This window comes from Cheilinus undulatus, linkage group 19 (assembly GCF_018320785.1).
Source record: "Cheilinus undulatus linkage group 19, ASM1832078v1, whole genome shotgun sequence".
NCBI lineage: Eukaryota > Metazoa > Chordata > Actinopteri > Labriformes > Labridae > Cheilinus > Cheilinus undulatus.
Genome location: NC_054883.1, coordinates 27,249,052 through 27,268,877, shown reverse-complemented (window position 1 = coordinate 27,268,877; position 19,826 = coordinate 27,249,052).

The window sequence follows — 19,826 nt, the reverse complement described above, 5'->3', positions numbered from 1 at the left end:
AAAGTTTCATCTAAAGCAAGTCTGTGGGAAACTATTTGGAACTCAATAACAGAAGAGACTGTGGAAAAGTACATAAAAACAATGCCAGCAAGAATGCAAGCTGTTAACAAGGCCAAAGGAGGCCATACAAAATATGAAGTTTTTCGGTTAAAAAGGACTATTTAGTTGTTTCAGTTTATTTGCCAAATAAATAATAACATTTTTAGTTTTAAACAAGTTTTTGAAAGATTTCTAAAATATTTGTTTTCTCGTTTTTATGACAGGTGGTCTAATACATTTGTTAAGCACTGTATATAAAGATATTTTGTCAAGAACATGTGTATGTAAGCATTTTACGTTGGTGCATTCTCAATGAAAACAATTAAAACTGATGTTAAATTTTCCAAGTGGGCCAGGCTGTTTTTAGATATGAGTGTTGGGGTACCACTGATCTAGACCCTTATGTTGAAATTCAGACAGTGTTATTCTTTTTTGGATCAATTATTTTGTGCTTTTTGGTCCCAAACCATCTTGCCTGTTTTGCTGAGTATGCTCTAAACAATTTAATGGGTTGTCTTTCATGAAAGCTAAGTTTCACCAAGCTTGATGAAAATACTGGCAGTAGTTATTCTTAAATCCCATCATGCAATATTTTTTCCACCCGCATACAATATCATCTTCCCCTAAAATCAGACCACCAGTTCCAGCCATTGCTACTCAATGAAAACAGTGATTAAGATGGTAAAAATGGAAGCAGAACATCAGCCTAATGCATGAAGTGTAGTGTTTGCAGTCCTTTGGATTTTCAGTGCACAGATATTTTGCACAGTGACACCATATTATTTAGTATCAACAGTTTGTTTCAACCTCAGTGTCAGAGAGCCAAATGCTCCCATGATTATCCTTGAACTGTCCCACTCTGCTTTGCTTCCATGTTGTTCATTCCTCTCTCTATAAAAGTCAGCTTTAATTTCTTAAGATTCTCAGCCCCAGTCAGTGTGCAGTGTGCAGTAAAGGATATGCATTTGCATCAGTGTGTTAGTAACACTGTGGGTGGCTAAACAGGACGCTCCTAGAGCCTGTCTGATAGAATCAGATTAACCTTTTCTTATCTCATTAAGCATGCCGAGCCATTTGACACAGACATCAGTCTGGCTGGACCTTAAGGGCCATTCAGGATAAGACTGGGTTTTCTTCTTCAGTTTAACCCCCAGTGTTTCAGAAGGTGAAATACATGAACTAACTTGAAAACGACTGCACTTTGCAGTAGCTCTTTTTCAGATTGGCGAACTTTTGTAATTTTTTATGTAGTCACTAAAACTAAAAAGCTTTTGTTCACAAAGGGAAATTCAGGATTTATTTTTTGAATGACTGCATTGTTCATACTTTAACTGAACCTTTGTTGACTTGCCTCACCACCTTTTCCTTCCAACTCAACACAGTGAAGGCTTTCACTCAGCACTCGAACACCTCCCACATCATCATATGAGTGTGCTGTTTTGCAGGTATTTGACTTTTTGTTTTAATTTTTTCAAACAGCATAGTACTTTTACCAAACTGCACGTCTCCTTTAATTGCCATGCAACAGCAACACATTATCCATTGGAAAAAACAATTCCTTTTAAGAAGCTTTTCTTACACCGTGCATACACAACATGAAACAAGATTAAGGTATTTAGTTGTATCCTACTGCCAGCACAAATGTCCTTAGTGTTGTTTGCAGCATTAATGGCTCCTTACATTTGAATTTGGCCTCACTGGGGGGGATTTGGGTTTGAATTTAGTTTTTGTGGCTGACATGAGAATAATATTCTCAATTCTCACAATCTCACATTAGAAAAAGCATCCTATCATCAGTTACTGCTTGAAAATCTCAGTGGGATACCAGGATTTTATCAAAACCTGAACACAATTAACCCTTATTCTGGCCCTGTGCCTTTTCCTCATCTATGGTGTCTGTATAAAGTGCCTTTAAAAAGTTTTCACCCCCTTGGATGTTTGACCCTTTAATTGATCTTATAAATCAATCATGGTCAGTATAATTTGATTTGACAAAATAATTTCACAAAAGACCTCTTTAATGTCAAAGTGAAAACAGATTTCTTCAAAGTAATCCCAATCAGATAAAAGTATTGAAAGTAAAATACATGATTGCACTGCTCCAGTACTCTGTTGGATTGAGGTCTGGGCTTTGACTCAGCCACTCCAGAACATTCATCTTGTTGCTTTTCAACCATTTCTGTGTAGCTTTTGCTGTATGCTTCAGGTCATGGTCTTGCTGGAAAATTAAGCTTCTCCCATGCCATAGTCCTCTTGCAGACTAATTTAGATTGTCCTCCAGGATTTTCCTGCATTTTGCTGCATTCCTTTTACCCTCTACCTTTCCAAGCCTTCTAGTGCTGGCTACTGAGAAGCATCCCCACAGCATGATGCTGCCATTATCCTGCTTCACCGGGGTGGTGATGTGTTTGTGGTGATGCAGTGTTTGATGTCTGCTAGTCATAGTGTCTTGTCAGATGACCAAAACCCCCCACCATTTTCGTGTCTTTTCAGACCAGAGAACTTTGTTCCACTTGACCACATGGAGTCTCCCACATGGATTTGGTCAAACTCTGGTCAAGATTTGATACGACTTTTCTTCATGCACCACTCTTCCATAAAGCTCTGACTGATGAAGAACCTGGGCAACAGTTGTATGCAGAGTCTCTTCCATCCCAGCTGTTGAAGCCTGTAATTCCTTCAGAGCAGTCATACTGTACGTGTCTAGTCTAGTCTCCTTCTTGCACGGTCACTCAGTTTGTGAGGACGGCCTGATTCAGGCAGATTGACAAATGTTCCATATTCCTTCCACTTCTTGATGATGATGGATTTAACTGAACTCTGGGGGTTCAGTGCCTTGAAAATTTATTTTTATCCATCTCCTGACTTGTACTTCTCAATTACATTTTCTCTGAGTTGCTTGGAGTGTTCCTTTGTCTTCACGGTATAATGGTAGCCAGGAATACTGATAAACTAGTGGCTGGACCTTCCAGACACAGGTGTCTTTGAACTACAATCCCTTGAGATCAGCTCAGTACATGCCATTTGGTTAATGTCTGGCCCTCATGCTTTTGTATGTGGTCACATGTGTTGGTCCATTTATCGTGCATGGTATCAGGTGAATCGCAATGGAAGCAAGGTCTAAGTGTAAATTGAGCATCCATTCTTTCTCTTCAGTCCTGCCCCCCTCTGTATAAATCACTAGCTTCCATCAATTGCCTTTTCTTTATCTATTGCTCCTTTGCACTCCATCTTTTTCAGCGAGTCTTCCTCAACTTCTTCATTCTCTTTTTAACTCTAGCTCTGTTCGCCTGAATTTCTGCCTCAAACAAAAAAAAAAAAAAAAACTGTTTCATTTGTTAACATTCTTAACGACCCCTCTTGATGATTCTTTCTCCCTCAAACTCCTTAACCCTTCTCTCTTACTCTACTTTTACAACTTTTTTCTGTTCCCCCCTCATGTCTCCTGCCCTTTTCTTGACCCTATCTCCAATTATTTTTCCCTACTTGGCTCTCCTTGCTGGCTTTATCATGCAGTCATAACCACTTCCTCCCCTCTAGTGTTTTGTCCCCTCGATTTCCTCCATCAGTTTCTATCCTTGTAGTCTGCTCTTTCTTTTTCTACAAATATGTTTGATAAAAACTCCTGTCAAGTCAGTTTTAAAGGAAGTAAGTTGATGCGTCTGCTTGTGCATGCAGTCTTTCTAAACAGCATTTTAAAATGTGTTTCCACTGCAACAACCACACTGACATGGCTCAAACCCAAGTAGACACTGCCAATCAAGCCCCCTCTTTCTCGCTCGTACACATTTTAATCTATTTCTTGCCCAGATAGTGTATTTATATTTCAGCACACTGAAACATGCATTCATGACAGTGCTTCTGAGACGCAAATGCTTGACCCATGAGCCCCTGCTTTCTAAAAAGCACTCTCTTTTCCTACCATGAGGAAGCAGAAGGTTTTTATTTAACTACATCACATAATAAGTGGAAAAGATTTAGCAAGGAAAGAATATTAACAAATTTAACCCTTAGGTATACCTAGGCACATTCTTTGCATTCTGTTTTGGAATTCTTGACCTAATTTGTGTTCTGTTGATGCAATTGGCATGAAATTGCGCAAAGATGTGTATTTTTGCTCATTTTTATTTTTTTTCAAGTCAAATTGACCTGTTTGGTATTGTGCATAGGAAAAATACTCATGTTAGTGTCCCTCGGGGACAAAACTTGCCCATTTAAACACATTCTAATTGCTTATTTTGATTTCAAATTTGCAATACCATGTGTAACTGTTATCGCCATTATTTATGATGCAATTTTGAATAGGGACCTTAGACTTGTAATTTTACTACTAACCACTAGATGGTGTTATTATATTTTTTAGGCCAAGCGTGTATCCGTAGGGCACTTAAAAGGCACACTTACAGTGGGATTTTCTATAGCTCTGTGTAATAAAGGCATTAAGAAATGAAATTTAAAAAATGTCTGTGGGTGTTGATATGAATATAAACTTGGGTTTTGCATGTTAGATTTGAGAAATTGCATCTCTGAAGCGCCACTCCAATGCATTTTGTTGGGGATATGCTGCAGGTCTATGTTCAGTGCCGGCACTGCCAAAACCGCATCAATACCCGTTGATCAGAAAATCGATTAAACTATTGATTATTTATTAAAAAACTGAAATTTACCGAAGATTTGCTATGTCATGATTAGAAGTGAAGGTGATTACAAAAAATAAATCAATAAAAAAAAACAAAAAAAAAAAAACAAATTGAAAATATAACCATATAGTAGGGGTCAAAATGTTTCCCAGGGGTCTATCTTTTGCATAATTTCACCAATTTCTGGAAATTGCACGAAAAATAAAAATGCATAAAACTTGATGTTGGTGGTAATAGATGACTTGTGACCATCTTTGATCATAATTAAAAAGAAATCCACGTAGCATTTTTTATATGGAAAATATGTCATTCTGCTGAGTTGAAAATTGAATCAACTGGCAATTAAAGGGTTAAAAACACATAAAATCCTGAAATGACTAAAAATTTGCTAAGTCATGATCAGAACTGGAGGTGATAACAACAAACAAAACATAAAAAAAGTGAATAAAAATTATATATATTAGCATTTAAAGTAGGTGTGGAAATTATCCCCGAGGGATATATGTGTGTAGTCGCTATGGTATGGAAAATACCTCATTCTGCTACATTGAAAATTCAACAAACTGGCATTTAAAAGGTTAAAAAAAGCCATAACATCATGACAATGACCAAAGATTTGCTATGTCATGATCAGTACTGGAAGTGATAACGAGAAAAAAAAAAAAAGCCAAACTGTTTTTGAAAATAATATAAATCATGAATTTTAGCATTTAAAGTAGGTGCAGAAAATGTCCCCAAGGGATATATGTGTGTAGTCGTTTAAAGGGATGCCTAAGAGTTAAAGGGTTGTATTGTCATACTAAGAGCTTATGTTTTGGATCTTAACAAATAAAATGTCCCTATATTCAAAAAACACTCCCACAGTATCATGCTTGTATTAATTCTGAGTTAGATTCACACTCAGACTGCTGCGTTAGTCTCCTTGAAGAACTGAAATTTCTGCTGTAGTGATGCTTAATGTTGGCTTTCTGTGTTTCAACATGAGCGCACAGCTGCAGTGCTACAAGTCCTGCAGTTTAACTGACCTATTGCTAAGCCCTGCCCTCCAATGGCATGAGCTTCTTGCAGCTTCACAATGCACTACAATATCTGGTTTGCAGACCTCCATTGAAAAGCACTTAGAAATGTTGTTTTTCCTGCAGTTTCATTGAACTTTATAAGGTTAAGACAAAGAAAACTGGTCAAACAACTTTGATAGGGTGGATATAACACTGATATGTTCCCTGGGAGGCCAAACCTCACATAAACACAGAAAAGTGCCTCTTTTGGACGCAGCCCAATGTAAAGAGGATCATGATGTCTACATTTGTTCTAAGGTACTGTAATGTTGGTAATAGGGATAAGTATCCAAATCTGGAACCAACACTGGTACCAACACATCTGATACCTACTGAACCGAATAAAAAGACAGAGTTTAGTGCTAAATTTCAATACCTTGCCACTCCAATGTGATCCTCCGCCACTTAAAACAAAAGGCATGAACTATGTTATATGAAGAAGTGACACTGATTTTCTTTACTTCTATATTCTATTTGGAATCTTTAAGTTATTTACAGTACTGAGACAGCTTTAATTCAACCTGCCTTTTAACCAAAGGTGGCAAAAGTATACGACTGTTGTACTCAAGTAATACAACAGTTACTCTGGTTTATATCCACACAAGTAAATGTATAAATCTACTCAAGTAAAAGTAGATTTAATGTACAGATTACTTGAAGTAATGACGAGTACTAAGTAGTATGATGGGAAACTGTGCCTACACATCCCCCCAATTTGAAATTGCAGTGAATAGAGCTTAGATCAACTGACTCCTCAGAGTTGAAGTAACACTGGTGGATCAACACTCTCACAGAACTCTGACACTGAAGACCAAACTGGTATAGCTACATCCAAGCTAAGTGCTACACTGGCAGCATCCATTGCTATTGGCTTCCAGTACAACTAAACTCTGCCCATAGCTACAGAATGACAATGATTGGTCTGCTCTGTTGTCAGACTTGGCGCAGTCTTTTTTGATTGGAGCTTTGCAAGATGGATCTGCCTGATGACAGATAGAATCTGGCCAATCAGTCTGCTTTGAGATGTTAGCTAATGTCATTTAACATTATGGCCAACTTCAGCTTTGTAATGCTAGTTAATTATGTTTAAAGTAGTATTTTTGTCCTTTAAACGTTGGACATCAGTGCTAACCGTATTGAAAGGATGTAGTTAAAAAAGTGACAAACATTGACTTTGGCAGCATGATCATTGTTTGACCAGGCAAGCTAAGGGTGTTGGGCTTAGCAATAGGTCAGCTTCCTGAACATTTTCAGCAATTTAAAATGTAAACATCCACCATACAGCTCAAAAATAAGACCTTCCCTGTCCTCATTTGTGGAAATGTTTCAGACTTTTGATGCATTAACTGAAATCTGAGCCCATAATTGGCATGATAGTAAAGAAGCGTTACCAGGTAATTAAGAAATACTTTCTTTAATTTCCCACTATGAGAATGTGTATGTGTTCATGAATGAATTATAGTATCTGAAAGTTATTCTAGTGGAATTTGTTCTCATTAGGAGCCGTCAGAATCTGTCCACATTGTTAGACGAGTATCTCTGAGATGGAGAGCGGGCTGTCATGATCAGAGGAGGAAGAGAGAGGGACAGCTAGAGATGAGGTGGTGTTAATCACAGCAGAGAGAGAGAAAAATGGGGAGAGACAGTCTGAGGGAAGACGGTCAGGAGGCGAGGATTCTCTCTGACACTTTGTCATTCAGTATTGTTACAATTCGAAGCTGAGTGCAGCTGTTGTACATGCCAGAGAATGGATCAGGCTGTCACCTTTGGTATAACTTGGCCTTTTTCTTTAAAAAACTTGATGGATCACTAAACAGCCTTGTAATTGCTTTTGCAGTTGATGTGAATATGCACTTAAAATCCACTCTCTGCACATCATCATCTCAATCTCAGTCTCTATTACACTTAGAGTGTGAACGCAAATTGTTAGAGGGTTCAGAATGAAGATGAGGAGGTCTGGGATATTTTCTTTTGAGTGTTATTTCAAGCTGTCTGTCAAGTTTGCTTTTTACCTTTGCCACGGAGGTTATGTGATCCGGTTGGTTTCTTTGTTTGTTTGTTCGTTTGTTAGCAACATAACTCAAAAAGTCATGGATGGATTTTGATGAAATTTTCAGGAAATGTCAGAAATGGCACAAGGAAGAACTGATTAGATTTTGGGATTGATACGGATCACCGTCTGGATCCAGGAATATTTTTAAGGATTCTTTACTATTGGGAGATAGGGCTAATGGCGGAGGTCTGCGCTGTTACCACTTTACACCAGGAGATGGCAGACATGAGTAACTTCAATCCCAGCAGCATTTTTTTGGCGAGTTTCTATTCAAAGTTTTGGAGTTTATAGAGTTTGAAAGACGCACGCCCGGTCGAGGAGACGAGTCGGAGCGTAACAGAGAGAAAGACAGCAAATTGTAGCGAGAATACTCACAATGCTGGGAGGAATAGAGGAATATTCACCCTCTGCCATGATTCTCAGTCGTCCACTGAGACCATGGGTGCTTCCGCCATGACCGTCCACACTTAGCAAAGCCAATGCTTTGCCTCACCGTGCCTCCACCCCACCGGGGAGGGAGTAATTGGCGAATTCGATTTTTGGGAGTGATCTGGATCACCGTCTGGATCCAGGAATGTTTTTAAAGGATTCTTCACTATCGGGAGATAGGGCTAATGGCGGAGGTCTGCGCTCTCTGAGTGCTTTTCTAGTTTTGTACTGAAATCTTAACGGTAGACATATGTGGACTTAGTTGCACAACCCATTTTCCCAAAAAGTTGGGATGGTGTATAAAATGTAAATAAAAATAGACTGCTATTATTTGCAAATCGCATAAAGCCATCTGTCATTCACAACAGAACATAAACAACATATAAAATGTTGAAAATGAGACATTTACCATTTCCTAAAAAATATTGACTAGTTACAAACTTGATGGCAGCAACACATCTCAAAAAGTAGGGACAGGGCAAAAAAATCAGACCAGTAACATGACTGGTTATAAATGGAGGCACAGTCTCTCTCAAGATGGGCAGAGGTTTGCCAATCTGTGAAAAACTGCATCTTAAAATTTTGGAGCAGTTTTAGAAAAATGTTCCTTGATGTCAAATTTCTAAGACGCTGAATATCTCACTATTTACAGCACATAATATCATCATAGCTTCAGAGGATCTGGAGAAATATCTTTGTGCAAGGGATAAGGCAAATGGTCAATATTGGATGCTTGTGATCTTTGGGGTCTCAAGCAGCACTGCATTAAAAACAGGCATGATTCTGTCCTGGAAATCACTGCATGGGCTCAGGAACACTTCAAGAAATCATTGTCTGTTAATACAATTTGTTTCAAATGCATATGTAAGCTGTATCATACAAAAAAGAGTCCACAATGCATAGACGCTGCTGCCTTCTTTGGGCAAAAGCTAATTTAAAATGGACTAAGGCAAAATGGAAAACTGTTCTGTGGTCAGATAAAGCAAAATGTGAAACTATTTTTGGAAACAATGGGACCATCTAGCTTATACACAGTTCAAAAGCCTACATCTTTTATGGTGTGGGGTTGCATTGATGTCTGGCATGGGCAGCTTACACATCTGGAAAAGAACTATCAATGCTGACAAGTATGTAGAGGTTTTAGAGCATATACAAATGCTCCTATCCAGAAAACGTCTCTTTCAGGAAAGGCCTTGCATATTTCAGTGAGACAATCCTAAACCACATATTGCATTCGTTACAGCAGCATGGCTTCACAGAAGAAAAGTCTGGGTGCTGAGACCTTTCACCAATAAAAAACATTTGGAGCATTGTCGGACAAAAAAAAATCTGTTAAAGAAGACCCAGGACTGTTGAGCAGCTAGAATCCGATGTCAGACAAGAATAAGACAACATTCTTCTCCCAAAACTCCGGCAACCGCTCTCCTCACTTCCCATACGTATACAGACTGTTGTTAAAAGGGGAGCGGCTGCTACACGATGGTAAACATGGCCCTGTCCCTACTTTTGTGAGATGTGTTGCTGCCATCATATTAAATTTGAGATATTTTCTCAATGAATGGAAAAATGTCTTGGTTTCAACATCTGATATGTTCATGAGATTTGCCCCAACTTTTTTGGTAATGGTGTTGTAATGTTAATGAATGTGGCACAGAAAAGAGCCTAATTGGCCACTTTGATATTTTTCATTCATACCTGGTATGATATTTGTGCTTTTTTGTGATCATATCATCTTTTGGAGACTTGATACACTGTTGCTGATAACCCTAAAAGGAAATTTGATGGAGAAACTATGTATTTAGTTAAAAGCTACCCATGTTTCCCTGTTGATTTAGCTGCAAAATTAAAAAAGCAGAAATGTTTCCCAAAACTCTCCACAGCAGAGTTGCAATCTTGTTTATTTCAGTATTAAATAAACACTTTAATCAGTGAAAACCTGGCTTAGGTTAATCTTTGGGGAATGCCAGTATTGGCTGCAGCCGTACATTGGAGGTGTTAAAGGGAGTTATGTGAGTAATCAGCATTCATGACAGCTGTGAGAGTAGAAATGGACAGTGTTACACACTTTCTGCATACTCTTGAACTCCATTTAATCCTATAAAAGGGTATTACTGTGATTTATTGTTTTGTGTCCTGTAACTCACAATAAGATGTCAGTGCAGGACGCAACCTACTCACTGGTATCCCAACCTCACATTCTGCCAATCATTTTCTGAGCATCCTGTCCAGATGCAGACTGAATCCAAGGCACTGCCAATGTGCCAACAATTTCGAATCAGGAGAGTCTCTCCTTTTTGTCTTAGCCAGGGGTGTAGCTAAAGTTTTTGGGCCCCCATAAAGAATATTACTGGCTAGCCAAGCAACAAATGTTGCATCATTTTTACAAATAACTATGCATCGTGATGTATTTTTCAACCATTATTTCTTCATTTATGAGCAATATTTTTACCATGGTTAAATAAAATTTACTTGCATTGTTTTGCAGCGCTGGACTGCTCCATTTGGACATTTTTAAGGGAGGAGAAGTGGCCCCCCCATTATTATAATTTATTCTGTTTGATACAAATTTCAGTCTGTTGACCGATTCATTTAGTCGCTTTTATTCAAAATGTCAGTATTACTAAGAAAAAATAAATAAATAAAAAAATCACTTTTCATTACAGACTTCTCAATGGCCCCTTCCCACTGTGGGCCCCGGAAAGTCTGCAAGAACCTGTAGTATTAATACTAGCATTAGTGTTGTTGTAATTACCTTTGATTAGAATAGAACATAAATCACTGATGAAACTTTGAACAATATTTGCTTGTTGGCATGTATTAAGTCCCCAAACAGTCGATGATTTCTTTTTTAACTATTGTTTTATCAACCATGCTAGTTTGCAGGGGTGAAACAATCCATGGATATATATCTACTCATCAATTACTTAATTAATTATTCAATCAGTTAGATAGAAACCTGCACTGTAACCTTTAAGCTGCACTTTTATTTTGAAATTCCCTCTGCTCAGATAGAAATGTGAGGTGGTAAAATTTTTTTTTTTTTACTTGAATAGTTAAATAGAATGAAAAAATAAAATGAAATTCTGTAAATAATAATTTTGGACACATCTTACCCACACATATCTAAATTTGCACAGTTGTAGCTACAGTGGAAAAGGACATGTTTTATACTTGGTATTTTGAGGCTACTTCAGCCAGCATCGCTAGCCACGCTTCAAAACAATGCAGTGCATCGTAGGTAGACTGTTGCTAGGCTACGCGGAGTGTTTCATTCATGGTCTGACATACTGTGGGAATTTATGAAAACTTGCGAAACAGGTTGTTCTCTGCATCTCTGGCATGACCACAGGCTGGGCCACTTGGGGGTTGGTTCTGGGCCGCATGTGGACTGCTAATTGAATAGGCCTGCTTTAGAGGCTTATAGCAGCGTTAAGTTTGTTGACTTAAACTATGACTAAAAATATTCGTCAACAGCATTTTTTCCATGAGAAAGACTAGACTAAAGCCAGGCATACACTATGCAATTTCGCCTCCGTTCTTCCCTCAACCCCGCCAGCACTGCCATCTTGGTCCACTCTCTGGTCACCTCCTGCCTGGATTATTGCAACTCACTTCTCTCTGGTCTCCCCCTCAACTGCAACTGGTTCAGAATGCTGCAGCCCGGATTATCACCAGGACCCCTTCTTTCCAACACATCACATCTGTTCTCCAACAGCTGGCTCCCAGTCACACATCACATCACCCATAAAATCCTTCTCCTAGCGTTCAAAGCCCTCCATAACCTCGCCCCTCCATACCTGACTGAACTCCTCCACATAAACACACCCAGCCGGACTCTCAGATCATTGTCCTCAATATCCTTCCGGCATGCATCACCACCATGGGGTCCAGAGCCTTCAGCCGCTCTGCCCCCCCGCCTCTGGAACTCGGACATCCAAAACATCAACACATTGACTGTTTTTAAATCTCACCTCAAAACCCACCTGTTCAAACAAGCGTACTCACCCTGATAGTCACTCTGCAGATCTCCCCTCTTTGTAACTGTTACATCTTTTCAACTTGTTTTTTCACTGTTTTTATGTTTTGTATGGTGTCCTTGGGTGTTTTGAAAGGCAGCTATGAATAAAATATATTATTATTATTATTTTTATTATTATTATTATTATTATTATTGTCATTATTATTTTTTTATTATTATTATTATTAATTTCACGACGACCATACGACAGTCGTGGCAGAACCTCAACTCATACTGTGTGTCTGAATCACTCATGGCGCACGACCATTGCACACAATTTGTGCTCACACTATACGGTCCAGTGGCCGTGCCTGACCTGAGAGCTCATACTGTACAAGTGACAGACTGTGACAGAAATCTGTGGAGTTTCCTTTTTAAAAAGTCTCACACACTGAGGGTGAAGTGCTTCCAGTCATATCCTCTCTCTATCTCCCTTTCTCTCGCTCCCGCTTTCTCTCTCTCCCACTATCAATTTAAATTTTCAATTGCTTTATTGGCATGAACAGATTTGTTACTACCATCTCTCTCTCTCTCTCTCTCTCGCTCTATCTCTTTCTATCCCACACACACAAACAGCATCACCACTGTGTCAGCTGCAGGTCTGTGGGTGGGAATAGTTCCTGCTCGTTTATTTCCTTTATCGTAGCATGGCTGTGGGGGCATCAGAAAGTCATTCAGCTGTTGTCATGGTAATTAAGGATGTTGTCTGACAGTTTACAAAGGATAACAATACCCCGAAGTTGTTTATTTTACTCACGTTTCTGCTCTGACTGTGAAGTGTCTGGAGTCATACAACCGAAATATCAAACATGCCAGAAATCCATATAGATTGCTGTAGACTGTATAGATTGCACATTCAGTCAAAAATCTGTGCAAAACTACACTGGACAGCGGCTGGTGTATTTCTAAAGCCACAGATGCATGGATAATCATGTACCTTTAACCACGTCCCTTCTGCCATCATGAACGTTGGCTATCTCGCCACCATCTCATGTGGAAGAGTGGTGTTTAAAAGGGCACTGTGCTGCAGCTAAGACAAATGTTGTTATTACTCACAGCCTTTGCATTCAATTTGTATCTTAAGCCGCTTGAATACCCCATTTACAGCCTGAGATTAAGTGAATTAATCTTTGAGCTACTTCCATTGAAGATACGCTGGCAGCTTTTTCTCCTTAGACTCTGAGGAAAATCAGCGAGGCAGGGTGGGAACAAACTGTAGCCAGCCACTCAATTGGGAAGCATAACTTGTGTGTATTTGTGTGAATGTGTCTCTATTTTAAGAAAGTAAAAAGTGTGATTGTGCATGTCCAGGATGTGTGTATGACACTGGTTTATCTCTGTGTTTGTGCGTATTTTAAGTGTGTGTTTAGTGGAATTAGAAAGCACAGGACAATTCTGGACTTACAGCAATCTTAGAGTTCCCTAATTATGAATGATGTATGTGTTTGAGGCAATGATTTTAAATGTGCAAAAATGTCTTTGCATTTCCCTGTTTTCTCTTGTAGGTATTGTGTTTTTGTGAAGTGCATCTGCGTGGGTGGGTGGGTGTTTGGACTGGCTCAGCTTGGAGCAGACAGTGGTTAAAGAGCACATTAACTTGGATGCCAGACAGACTGGCACCCTTACAGACTCTTGCAACACATCGAGCAGGACGGACACAAACATTTAGATCGACAAATAATGTCTGTGTATCTCTGTGCCTCTATATTACAGGGAGAGGTGGAAAGTAACTAATTACATTTACTCAAATCACTGTAATTGAGTTGCTTTTTTGTGTACTTGTACTTTTACTTGAGTACAATACTCCTTTACTTTTTCCCCCTCTGTTGACAAAACAGCACATCAAGAGAGAACGATTCCACTTCGCATCCAAAAATAACTGATGACTGCTGGGATTTTTTTGCTCATTGTTTCTAGTGGATTGTTGTTTTTGATTCGAGACACATTTGCACCATGAGTGAAGTTGCCCACCGAGTTAGAGTTCATGCCTGTGACTTTATGCTTTGTTTTCTGTCGGTTATGAATGCAATTTAGACAACTCCAATTAATGGAGTTGTGGTCACTGCAACCAAACAGAGAAAACTAGAAAACACAACTATGAGCTGAGCAGTAAACCAGAGGCGAATGAATGGCAGCTGTGCGTACCTGGCATGAAGTCTGGACCTCGACCACAGCGTCCTTCCTCTTTTACCTGACGAGCACAGTCTTCGGCTCCCACAAGCTGCCAGCCCCGTCTGGTTGGTTTCGTTCAGGTTTGTCAATTTGAACCAGAGTAACTAGACTTTCTCAAGTACAATAGTTGTGTACTTTTTTCACCTCTGGCGTTTATTATGACCTACAAAATATCTTTAATATGGCAAAATAAAAAATTATAAGATAAAAAGATGAAGGAAAATAAGCAATCAAGCCAACATAGGAAATGACACAGAACAACACAGCAGAAACAGGATAACAGGAAGTGATGCCATATGCTCACTGTGTCAGTGGTACCCAGGCTTGAGTGTTGATTGGCCAGTACTCATGTGACATCTAGCCAATCAGTTTGTGTTGTATGCAGGATGTTGGTGAGACTGATGAGTGTGAAGCCTTTTTCCTCACATATCAATCATAAACATGGTTTTAAAAAATCAGAATAAAGTTTTTAAAAGGTTATAAAATACAAGAACTAAACAAGCTAGTGGTAGAACTAAGAAAGGGGTTGCAATGTTGTAAAATACATTTTATGAATCAAAACTAAAAAAAATAAATAAAAACGACTCTGCAGATGCCTGCTACTTTTATTTTATACATAGGGAGGGTTTCCTACATGGACTCTGCCATGTTGGATTTCTGTATCTTACATGTTTTAACAATACCACAAAGGGGACCAAATAACAAATGCACATTTTCTTAATAACACTGATTGCCACAGTTTCCACTAGGAGAGAGCACTGCAACCTAAAATCTGTTAGATATTGCTTACATTCCCAATTTTACATATCGCTTGGGGCCAAAACCTCACATCTCCATTTTTTATGATTTTAATTGTTTTCATAAATCAGTGCTATTAGTCACCCTTTACATCTGTCAGTGTGTTTTAATGAATTTATAAGCAATCCAAATGGTCAGAAAGATGCTGACTTTACTGTTTCACTTTTATTTTCCTTTTTTTGTGTGGAAAAAGTACTCAGATTACAGAACCGAAGCCAGGACATGGCTGATTTCTACTGAATGAAAGGATAAAGTTTGACAGGTTAGATGGAAAAAAATGCCTCTAAGGTTTGAGCGAATTGGTAAAACACATAAACTTAAAGCAAAGCTATCCATCATACTGCTGTTAAAGTGCACCTCACCCCCCTCCCAATCACAAATCATGAAACAAATCATTTTCATGCAATTTTAATCACATCACATGAAAAATTTAGGAACAATCAAGGCAACTTCATGTCCAAGTCCATAAGAATATTTTGGAGTAGGCTACAGGCTTCCCATCAAATTAGCAACAGAATCAGCTTGAAATTAACGTAAGTAACATGCTTGGACCTACCAACATTTTCTCAAAAATCAAACTAACATAAAGTGATCTATAGTCTGAAGAACTGCATACTTGTTCTTTGTCAGAGCGTGTGACTGTATATAGCACAGACCAGCCAGTCTCTGATGAATGAAAAAAGCTCTGTGTGCACTGAAAGAAGAAAACAGGAGACTTGAGGTTAGATGTTCCCCTGGTCCATTAGCTCTGGTTCATGGTTCTGTAACAGTGTGAGCTCAGATTAGTCAGACAGGGGTCACTGATTCCACTTTACCTTTCTTTTACCTCCCCTCTCTGCTGCTTTCTCTTTCACTGTGGCTTTCTTCCTCTTACCTTGATGCAGATCTGTCTTTGTTGACGAGCTTGTCTCTCTCTTTCCCTCATTTCTCACTTTCATACCTCAAAGTGTTTTATTCACTAAGAGAGACTCTTATATCAGTCTTACTCCATTCCTCTTTCTTTATGTTCAATGCAGCCTTGTTTTTTTTCTGATTTTGTTGTAACATTTTTCATACATATCCACATCTTCTGGCTCTCCTGTTGTCTTTAGTTGCTCTTTATCACCATCATTGAGACACTAAAGGCAATAAAAGCAAGTGAATTTGTAAAACACACACAAGGTATGCATTATGCATTATAAACATGATCAAATATTAAATTCAAATTAAAGCAAATAGAACTACACAAAATTATTCATGCTGAGAGTACTCTAATCTGAATGCACTCTTCTTAGACTTGATTTGTCTGCTGAATACTGTTTCCTTTGCTGCTTGCACCCCCCCCCTTACACTGTCTGCTAATAAGCTCTCCGGATATAATTCCAGTTAATCCTGCCCTCACTGAAAGAGGTCAAATAACAAATTAAAATACGCATTGTGAGTTTATTTACATTCAGCTCAATTTAAAGCTGCTGAATGCACCAAAAGACAATATTCAAGGCAGGAAGAGACTGAGTATGGTCAATCCTTTAGTAGCTCAGTGGATTATTTGGATTTACATTAATTCCCTGTAAATGTGTTCACTGATGAGTTCACACCATTGTAATTCACACCATGTGTTGCATCTCCCCAGTATAGGTTAATATTTGAGAATTAGTTTTAATATCATGAGTCAATGAAAGCTCATTTTGTCTGCTGGCATCTCTCAGTCATCTGGTGATAAAATAATGATCACAGATCATTTTCACATCTGGGATAGACAGGTGTGAGAGTTCCTGATGTTTGTTAAAGATAGAATATGTCCACACTCCTTCCTGTGTCTGTGTCTAAGTAAACCAAGTTTATTTGTTTCCCCACATGTTGTCCGGCCGATGCACAATCAAACTCAACATTTGTCTTACATGCATGCAGCAGGAGTCTCCCCTCTTTTACTAAGGAGGAGGTATCGATTGACTGTGAGAGTGGAGCAGAGGTGAATGCTCTTTGGAATTCTTTCAAGGATGCTGTGCAAAGTGCTGCTGTTAGAGCTCAGCTGGTGGGGGGGTCGGACCCTGGAAGTGGAGCGACGTTAGGTGTGCATCCAAGTGTGTGGTTAAGTCTTGTTCTTTCTGGTGTTCAGTTGGCATAGTCAGGCTCCTTGATGGGAGACTTCAGTGGTACAGCCAAAAAAATACACATATGTACAATTTTTATTATTATTATGTACTCACTTTTGAACTTTTGAAGCAGTTTCTCACTTCTCTTGTAGTTTTATTTTGAGTGAGATTTTGTCACTCCCTTATGATTGACTGTTTTTGGTGTTGTTTTTATCAGTTTGCATTCAGTTTTGCATACAAAATAACTTGGATATCTAAATAAATAAAAAAAACAAACATAATTTGCACCAAACCTATACCAAAGTAAGATAGCAGAGATAACAGTAACAGTTCACTTTCCTATTGAAAGTGCCACAAGTATTGCACTAGTTGAAACAGAAATTGCCAGTGGGAAGTTATACACTTCAGTCAACCCAACTTTAATAAAAGACAGAAACCTGAAAGAATCAGTCTCTAAAGAACTGCAGAATTTGTGACAAAAATATGGCTGAAGTCCAGAATTTCAGAGAGCATCATTTTTACTATTAAAAATATGACAGCTTCTTTGTTTTTTGACCTTATTCTGATGTAAATAATGCCAATATGCATTTTGAAATGTATGAGGTATGTTTAGTTGTATAGGGAGGCACTCCCAGTGTAAGCATCCACTAGATAACATAAGAATCATAAACAAATTGACTTCAAAAGTTTGAATTTCATTTGCAATGTCTTAAAGTTTAAATCAAAAGCATCAGATTTGAGCCTCTGCTCTGCCTGCTCATCTTGCTGAAACAAATACAGTGCCTATAAAGAGAGCTCACCTCCCTGGATGTTTTGCCCTTTTATTGTTTTTATACTTCTACAAAGCAAAAATAATTTTGTAAGGTAAAATAGGTGATTGCATAAATATTCACCTCCTTTAAAGTCACTGACCTAATTCAAAAGAGGTCCAGCCAATTGGTTCTAGCAGTCTTACAACTAGTGAAATGAGGATCATCTGAGTGCAAGGAATTTGTCTCAAGGGATGGTGGTATAGACACCTGAGTCTGGTAGGTCCAGTCACTGGTTAATCAGTATTCCTGGCTATCATTACAACATGAATACAAAAGAACGCTCCAAGCAAAGCAGAGATTAGGTCATGGAAAATAAAAAGTCAGGGGATGGGTACAAAAAATCCAAGGCACTGAACATCCCCCAGACTTCAGTTAAATCCATTATAAAGAAATGGAAGGAATATGGCACATGTGTAAATCTGCCTAGATCAGACCGTCCTCACAAACTGAGTGAGATGGGAGAGACTCTGCAGATGACTCTTGCCCAGGTTCTTCACCAGTTAAAGCTTTATGGGAGAATAGCAAAGAGAAGCCACTGTTAAAGAAAACTCAGATTAAATCTGGACTAGAGCTCACCAAAAGGCATGTGGGAGACTCAGTGGTCAGGTGGAAGAAAAGTTATTTGGTCTAACGAGACCAAAATGGTGCTTTTGGCCATCAAACAAGATATTAAGTTTGGCAGGCACAACATAAACCCACCATCCCTACTGTGAAGCAGGGTGGTGGCAGCATCATGCTGTGCGGATGCTTCTCAGCAGCCAACCCTGGAAGGCTTGGGAAGGTTGAAGGTAAAATGAATGCAGTAAAATGTAAGGAACATCCTGGAAGACAATCTAAACTAGACCGAGGACTACGTCATGGGAGAAGCTTTATTTTCCAGCTAGACAATGACTCAAGCACAAAGCAAAAGCTAAACAGAAATGGTTTTCAACAACATGGTAGCTGTTCTGGAGTGTCTGAATGTCCCACAGCATCAGGACAGTTTCTCTTTTCCCACAGACACCTGGGCAGAACGGCTGCACACAAGTGCAAGAACAAGAACAACATCATAAAATGTACGTTTAAGAGCTCATGCTTCATTTTTCATTGAAACAGTTGTATCTGAGTCTATTTCATTGTCAGATTAGAACCATAATAAAGACTTTAAAGGTTATCACACCTGCCAGACTTGTTATTAGGCAGCAGTGTTACAGATTATGGACCTTGAGCCAGACTGTAGAGTAATGAGTGCTGACACTAAGAAAGTAAACATTACATGCTGTTTGGACAATATCATGAGTTACAAAAAGGTTTATTTTTAGTAACATTAAAGTTTTACTTTTTCAGCATGTAATGCAGCAACACAACAAGTTCCAGTTTAATGGCAGTATTCTTTTAATGTGACAAGTTACATTACCCAACAGTGGATGTAGAAGGCAGGAGAAAAGGACAAGGGCAGTGGGAGTGTTGTGTTTAGTCAGCACTGTGTCAGTCAGCTAATGGACAGACTCCCTGGATTGGTTCCAATACCATTAGCGACTTAGACACTTCAGGGTGATAATGGGGGAACCTGTGAAGCCATACTAATGTAGAGTGTGTCTTTTTAACTCTGCATGTTTTGTTGTGCATCTCAGCTTTTTTGTGTCTGTTCCCCTAAAATGTGAGAACTCTGAAATCAGTGTTTATTTATTTATTTTTTTCTTTGTGATTTGCACCTGCTGAGAGTATATCTGTGTGTATTGGGATCCAACAA